We start from the raw sequence: 8,732 nt of genomic DNA on the forward strand, positions 1-8,732 counted from the left end.
GAGAAGTCTTGCTATGAGTAGTCATGTGAATTTGGTATTCGTTTGATATTTTGATAAGATGTATGTTGTCTAGCCTCTAGTGGTGTTATGTGAACGTCGACTACATAACACTTCACCATTATTTGGACCTAGAGGAAGGCATTGAGAAGTAATAAGTAGATGATGGGTTGCTAGAGTGACAGAAGCTTAAACCCTAGTTTATGCGTTGCTTCGTAAGGGGCTGATTTGGATCCACATGTTTCATGCTATGGTTAGGTTTACCTTAATACTTTTGTTGTAGTTGCGGATGCTTGCAATAGAGGTTAATCATAAGTGGGATGCTTTTTCAAGTAAGAACAGCACCCAAGCACCGGTCCACCCACATATCAAATTATCAAAGTATCGAACACGAATCATATGAACGTGACGAAAACTAGCTTGACGATATTCCCATGTGTCCTCGGGAGCGCTTTTCCTTTTATAAGATTTTGTTCCGGCTTGTCCTTTGCTACAAAAGGATTGGGCCATCTTTCTGCACTTTATTTACTTTTGTTACTTGTTGCTCGTTACTATTTATCGCGTCACAAAACTATCTGTTACCACTTATTTCAGTACTTGCAGAGAATACCTTGCTAAAAACCGCTTATCATTTCCTTCTGCTCCTCGTTGGGTTCGACAGTCTTACTTATTGAAAGGACTACGATAGATCCCCTATACTTGTGGGTCATCACTTCCCTCGGCAAGGCGCACCCATTTGAGAAATTTTTCTCACCTATGTCCCGCTGGAGACGACGCCCTGACGATGACCGACCTCGCCGGAGCCCACGGAGCGCCGCCGCCTTCGCCTCACCGACCCCGACGCCCCTGAGGAGCCCCGGCGCCACCATCCAGACTCCTAAGCCACGCTGCACCTGCCCGTCTTCTTCCCGGACGCCGAGGACCGCCATAGCCGCTGCCCCGCCACCTACACACGCCGCACCGCCGTCTTCATCGTCGTCGACCACCACCACCGCCCGCGGTAAGCCGCCTCCCACTGCCTCCCGTTAGACCGATCATCGACGGCTTAGATTAGATCGGTTTAGTGGTTTTTTTGAGTTGAACCGGTATGCGGTTAACCGCGGTTTTTATTTTAAAGACTACCGGTCGGTTTCCTTTCGACCGTGCGGTTTTATTTAAACCGAGCGTCGGTTTTTATTTAGTTAGCCGCCGCCGCTGTTTTTCTTATTTAGCGGCTGAGCACCGTATAGCCTCCGCAGTGGACACTGCTCGGCCAACCACGAGCCGCCACGCGCGAGGGACCTGTTGGTGATAACTTTTCTTCACTATTTAGTCCCTGTAATTAGCAGATTAGTCCCTGATCTTAGATTAGCCATAACTTTTAAACCGTAGATCCAAACTCGATGAAACCAGCGGAAAATTCTTCAGATTCTTTAGATCTATCCAGTAGTATAATTTTTGAGAACTTTTGCCAGATTCAAATTTGAATTTATTCAGATTCGAATTCGAACTTCAAATGGCCATATCTCCCAAACCGTAGCTCGAATTAAGTTGATTCCTTTTGCATGCTGTCACCGTAGCAAAACCCTATCACCTGGACCTTTGTCACAATAATTTTCATACACTAGAATTTGCCCTTTAATATTTTTACTTGTATGCATAGTATGCACTATATTTCACATCACTCTTTGAACCATAGGCCTATGTTGTTTTGCACTTAGAATATTTCTGTAGTAGCTTAGTGTGTTGTATGTTCATTTGGTTTTTCCGAGACTTTTTGCTATGCATGTTCTTTTGGTTCTCTAGAATGTTTGCTTATGTTTGTTTACCTTTCTTTGCGATAGATTGCCCGGAGTGCGAAGCAGAATATTATCAGTCTTTAGAATTCAACCAGTAGTACGAAGGCAAGATGCATCTTGATCATGTTTCATTACCTATGTTTTTATTATGCACTTAGTTCTTTGCGGTAGGACTGCATGTTAGGAAACTGGTGCCACATGACTTTGCTTTTCACCCAGTAGTTCATTGAGGTAGGTCTGAACCATATAACTTTGTCACCATCGTTTTATATTATGTTGCTATGCTAAGTAGACGTGGGTTGGGGAGTGGTCATTGTAAAGTTTGAGTGACAATGTAGTAAATTGGACCTAAGTAATGAACTACCTGCGCGGAAACTTGTGGGAATGGTGGCGAAGTACAGTGGGGCACGCATGGGAAATCCGTGGTGGTGCACCACTAGTGGACCGCCCGCTCAGGCTCAAAGAGATCAATCGTATTCCCATGTCTAGAAGCTTACGTGTGCTCTGGCTTAGTTGAGTAGTTAGTGTGACCCCTTCCTGGATGGGCTAGCAGATGTAGAATGATGTAGGTGTACCGGCCTATCCGTGGGTTAAGGGGGAACATTTTCGAAAGGCTATATCTCGATCTTTTGATCATGGAGGTGGTCGAGTCTTGTGGGAAAAAGTGCGCAACCTCTGCAGAGTTTCAACCTAATCGATTAGCCGTGTCCCCGGTTACGGACAACTTGAGCATCTAGTAGTGGAAATGCCGGGAGATCTCCTCACCTTTAATTAAACAGTTGGGTTTTAAATGAAACTTGGGAACGGATGGAGTTGGGTTTGCCAACTCATCCCATGCAAATGTGTAGTAGTAGAATAACATCTTTTCTAATAGAGAAAAACTAGCTTTATGCAAAAACTAAACTTTGAGCTTTCCACTAGCCAAATTGCATGTACAAGTAGGTTCATTACACTTATGATGTGACTTGCCAGTACATTCAATGTACTGACCCATATGGCTTCAACTTATCACGTTGCAGATATATCCGACGAGGATTAAGGTGCGATAGGTTGATGTTCTACACTCAACCTTTCTCGTGGAGTTCATCAAGCCAAAACTCACATTTAGAAAACTTCTCATAGAATTGATACTCTCTAAGCTTGTCGAGCACCAATCGCAAATGCTTGGCATGATCCTTCTTATTCTTGGAGAAGACCAAGATATCATCGAGATACACTGATACGTCCATTTTGCATCATGCTTTTATATTGATATTTATTGCATTATGGGCTATTATTACACATCATGTCACAATACTTATGCCTTTTCTCTCTTATTTTACAAGGTTTACATGAAGACGGAGAATTCCCGCAGCTGGAATCCTGGGCTGGAAAAGGAGAAAATATTATAGACCTATTCTGCACAACTCCAAAAGTCTTGAAACTCTACGAAAGTAAGTTTTGGAATATATTAAAAATATAGGGCGAAGAAAGCACCAGAGGGGGGCCACCCACTGTCCACGAGGGTGAAGGGCGCTCCCTACCCCCCTGGGCACAGCCCCTGCCTCGTGGGCCACCTGGAAGCCCCCCGATGCCCATCTTCTGTTATAAGGTGTCTTTTGCCTTGGAAAAAAATCATAAGGAAGCTTTCGGGACGAAGCGCCGCTGTCTCGAGGCGGAACCTTGGCGGAACCAATCTAGGGCTCCGGCGGAGCTGTTCTGCCGGGGAAACATCCCTCCCGGAGGGGGAAATCATCACCATCGTCATCACCATCGATCCTCTCATGGGGAGGGGTTTAATCTCCATCAACATCAACACCAGCACCATCTCCTCTCAAACCCTAGTTCATCTCTTGTATCCGATCTTTGTCTCAAAACTTCAGATTGGTACCTGTGGGTTGCTAGTAGTGTTGATTACTCCTTGTAGTTGATGCTAGTTGGTTTATTCGGTGAAACATTATATGTTCAGATCCTTTATGCACATTAATACCCCTCTGATTATGAACATGAATATGATTTGTGAGTACTTACATTTGTTCCGGAGGACATGGGAGAAGTCTTGTTATAAGTAGTCATGTGAATTTGGTATTTGTTCGATATTTAGATGAGATGTATGTTGTATTTCCTCTAGTGGTGTTATGTGAACGTTGACTACATGACATTTCAACATTGTTTGGGCCTAGGGGAAGACATTGGGAAGTATGAAGTAGATGATGGGTTGCTAGAGTGACAGAAGCTTAGACCCTAGTTTATGCGTTGCTTCGTAAGGGGCTGATTTGGATCCATATGTTTCATGCTATGGTTAGGTTTACCTTAATTCTTCTTTCGTAGTTGCGGATGCTTGCGAGGGGGGTTAATCATAAGTGGGATGCTTGTCCAAGGAAGGGCAGTACCCAAGCACCGGTCCACCCACATATCAAATTATCAAAGTAACGAAGACGAATCATATGAGCATGATGAAAACTAGCTTGACGATAAATCCCATGTGTCCTCGGGAGCGTTTTCCTTTATGTAAGAGTTTGTCCAGGCTTTTCCTTTGCTGCAAAAAGGATTGGGCTACCTTGCTGCACCTTGTTTACTTTTGTTACTTGATACCCGTTACGAATTACCTTATCACAAAACTATCAGTTACCGACATTTTTAGTTCTTACAGAGAATACCTTACTGAAAACTGCTTGTCATTTCCTTCTGCTCCTCGTTGGGTTTGACACTCTTACTTATAGAAAGGACTACGATAGATCCCCTATACTTGTGGGTCATCAAGAATCTTTTTTGGCGCCGTTGCCGGGGAGTGAAGCACCTTTGGTAGGTGGAATTTGGTAAGGAAAAATTTATATAGTGTGCTGAAATTTAATGTCACTTGTTACCATGGAAAATAATCCTTTGAGGGGCTTGTTTGGGGTATCTTCACCCCGACCAGTAGAGCAAAGAGTTGCTCCTCAACCTACTGAACCTACTGAAAATGTTTACTTTGAAATTCCTTTGGGTATGATAGAGAAACTGGTAGCCAATCCTTTTACAGGAGATGGAACAATACATCCTGATATGCACCGAATCTATGTGGATGCAGTTTGTGGATTATTTAAGCTTGCGGGTATGCCCGACGATGTTATAAAGAAGAAGGTCTTCCCTTTATCTTTGAAGGGAAATGTATTGACATGGTTTAGGCTATGTGATGATATTGGATCATGGAACTACAACTATCGGTGCCAAAACCGGCGGATCTCGGGTAGGGGGTCCCGAACTGTGCGTCTAGGCCAGATGGTAACAGGAGACAAGGGACACGAAGTTTTACCCAGGCTCGGGCCCTCTCGATGGAGGTAAGACCCTACGTCCTGCTTGATTAATATTGATGATATGGGTAGTACAAGAGTAGATCTACCACGAGATCGAGGAGGCTAAACCCTAGAAGCTAGCCTATGGTATGATTGTTGATGTGTATGTTGTCCTACAGACTAAAACCCTCCGGTTTATATAGACACCGGGTAGGGTTAGGGTTACATAGAGTCGGTTGCAATGGTAGGAGATCTGCATATCCGTATCGCCAAGCTTGCCTTCCACGCCAAGGAAAGTCCCTCCCGGACACGGGATGAAGTCTTCAATCTTGTATCTTCATAATCCAGGAGTCCGGCTGAAGGTATAGTCCGGCCATCCAGACACCCCCTAATCTAGGACTCCCTTAGTAGCCCCTGAACCAGGCTTCAATTACGACGAGTCCGGCGCGCATATTGTCTTCGGCATTGTAAGGCGGGTTCCTCCTCCAAGTACTTCATTAGGAGATTTTCAACACAATGATAGTGTCCGGCTCTGCAAAATAAGTTTCCACATATTGCCATTGAGAGAATAATATTTACACAAATCTAATCTGCTAACGTATTCCGTAGTATGACATCACACCATGGCCAAGCTTTTATTCGAACCGTTTTACTGTCCCATCTCAGCGCGGTATGCGAGGCGGTTTCCTTGGCACGTCTTGTTAAAGCAGGGATTGTGTCCCCTTATTCCGGGATTCTCATCAATACGGGCGTGGGTAACCCAACCGCGCCATCGATTACGGCGCTTGGAGATAAGCGAGTTTTACCAGGCTGGTGGGGACATGTAGCTGCGTCCACCCATATAAGGGGATAAAGATCCACCTTTTCACCTACGCCTTCGAGCTCCAGCGCCCAAGTCTGCACTCCCCACCTCAACCTTCTCTAGCCATGTCCGGAGCAGGAAGCAAGTGGATGGTCTCCTCCGTCACGGAGGGACACATCAAAAAGCTGAGGAAGGCCGGATACCTGTCTAACGACATCGCGTACCGGCTCCCCGAGAAGGGGCCCCACGAGAGGGTGGTGTTTCTCCCCCATTTCCTCCGCGGACTGGGCTTCCCCCTCCACCCATTTGTCCGGGGGCTCATGTTCTACTACGGCCTGGATTTCCACGATCTGGCCCAGAACTTCGTCCTCAACATCTTGGCGTTTATCGTTGTGTGCGAGGCCTTCCTCCGCATCCGCCCCCATTTCGGGCTCTAGCTCAAGACTTTCAACGTCAAGCCGAAGGTGTTGCGTGGTAGCCAGGCGGAGTGCGGAGGCGCCATGGTGGGCAAGATGGCCAACGTCCTATGGCTCGAGGGCTCCTTTGTGGAGACCCTGAAGGGGTGGCAATCGGGGTGGTTTTACATCCCCGAGCCGCGCGACGCCAAATGGGTCGCACCCCCTGAGTTCCGGTCCGGACCCCCAACGCGGCTCACGTCCTGGAAAGAGACGGGCCTGTCGTGGGGTAAAAAGGGAGAGCTGACCGGACTCCAAACATGCGTCAAAACCCTGGTGGATAAGAAGGTCAAACTTGTCAACGTAGTCCAGGTTATGCTCATCCGCTTGATCCTCCCGTGCCAACGATGGGCTTTCAACCTGTGGGAGTTCGACCCGGCGCGGCACCAAACTCTGAGCAGGCTCTTAGACACGACGTACAAAGATGCCCGGAAGGTGCTTTTCTAGGGCGCCGAGGCTCCCGCATCCGCTACTGAGGATCGCGGAATCAGTGCGCAGCGTCACGCTCTCGTGGTAAGCTGTTTTCCTTTTACAGGGTATCAGTTTTCCATAGTTTGACTCTATGCGAGATCTAAGCTCCCTTTCCTCTGACAGGATTGGCAGGTGACGTCCGGACAGATCAACTATCCGGCCCCTTTGCCCGAAGGCCCAGCGGACGCTCGCTTGGCGAGGCTGCTGGTTCCGGCACCCTATGTGGTGCCGGAGAAGAAGGTCAAGAAGAAGGCCGCGGGGACTCGAAAGAGTGCCTGACGCCCGGAGGTGTCGGATTCATCATCCGACGAATCCAAGACGCACTTCTCCCGTGAAGACGAGGAGGAGGAAGAAGAAGAGACCCCTCCCCCTCCAGCGGGGGAAGGGAAGAAAAGGAAGGCCGCCCAACTGGGGAGGCCGAAGGGTCCAAGAAGGGAAAAACCCTTCCTCCGGACTGCTCCACCGACGTCGACGGCGGCGGAGAGGAGTGGGCACCTAGGGCCAAGCCCCTGGCCAAATCGTAAGTATCCGGATACCAGAGTAATTCATAATATTCGTTTATTGCCGAGCTTTCCCTCACGCCGAATATGTTTATGCAGCCCACCCAAAGACCAGCTCGACGCATCGTCGAGCGGCTCACTGGACTCGTCGGATGTGAACTCACTTCCGACGTCTTCCTCCCCCCGCCCTACGGACGACACCGAAGTGTTGTCCCAACAGGTTCCAAGCCGGGAGGAGGTGGTCCTGGAGGCGCCGCAAGGCGACCTCCCGGACTCCAGGAGTAAAGGGGATGAAACCCCCCAGGGCTCCAAGTCTGGCTCGAGGCCGGACACCGCTCTGGAACCTTCAAAGGTTCCAGAGTCCGGCTGGGGACCTCCTTCCAAGAGGAGCAAGTCCACCATGCTGGCGGCCTCCGTCCAACCGGAGGCGCCGGACAATATGCTGGAGGCGCTCCAAGGCGCCTCCATCGACGAGGAGCACCGCGCTATTATGAGTGCGGTGGTCCAGAAGGTTCAGTCCGCAAAAAACGGACTGACTGAAGCTTGTACTAGCCTTTTGACAGGCTTCGAGGTAAGTAAAGAAAGTGTAAATAATAGTGCCGCATAGACAGTAGCCCCTGATGCTCTGTTTGGCGTTTGGGAAGAAAAGCCGAATAGAGGATCAAATAGAATTCACAGGAGTCTAACAAAAATGAGTCAATATGCATGTGCAAGCTACCCTGCTTGCGTCCGCCGCACTGACTGCGGAAGTGGACACGCTAAAGCAGGACCTCGAAAGGTTCGAGCAAGAGCTCGAGCGTGCCAAGAAGCAGCTCGAGGACAATGAAGGTAAGAAATACCTTGTTAAAAATATATATATATATATATATATATATAAAAGGTGCAATTGCAAAAAATGACAGGATTATCGTGGCTATTGTAGGGGCCACGTGTGAGGTGGCGACCCTTAAGCAAGCGCTGGACGAGGCCGAGAAGAATTCGGCCTCCGAGCGCACCGAGCGGGAGAAGTATGAGGCCGAGGTTGGCAAGGTGCGGCAAGAGCTCCAGGCCCTCATGGAAAAACATGAGAGTTTGGAGGGTGACTCGAAGACGCAAGCGTCCGAGCTTGCGGTGGCTATTGAATATGCCAAATCTGCCAAGGCCGAATCCCAGAAGACCCTCCAGGAGTTGGATGACGTGAAGAAGATAGCGGCGGGTAAGGCATTCTTTATGCAAAGAAAACACATAAACGTGAGTTACCTGTTACTTACCCGAATCCCGAGCTCTCCAGGAGCGTTCGCAGATCTTCCCTGGAGTGTATCCGATGCCGCCGCATTCTATCGAGCCGAGGAGGGCAGCTCGACGGAGAAGGTGTTCTGGTCTCAGTACGCTGAGGCCGGACACCCCGTGCCCTTGAGCGACCAGCTGAAGCAACTGGTCGAGCTCCACAAGGCGGCCGAACAGGCCATGAAGGGCCTCATAGTTCGGCTGTGGCC

Source organism: Triticum urartu, chromosome 2, assembly GCF_003073215.2.
Source record: "Triticum urartu cultivar G1812 chromosome 2, Tu2.1, whole genome shotgun sequence".
NCBI classification, from domain to species: domain Eukaryota; kingdom Viridiplantae; phylum Streptophyta; class Magnoliopsida; order Poales; family Poaceae; genus Triticum; species Triticum urartu.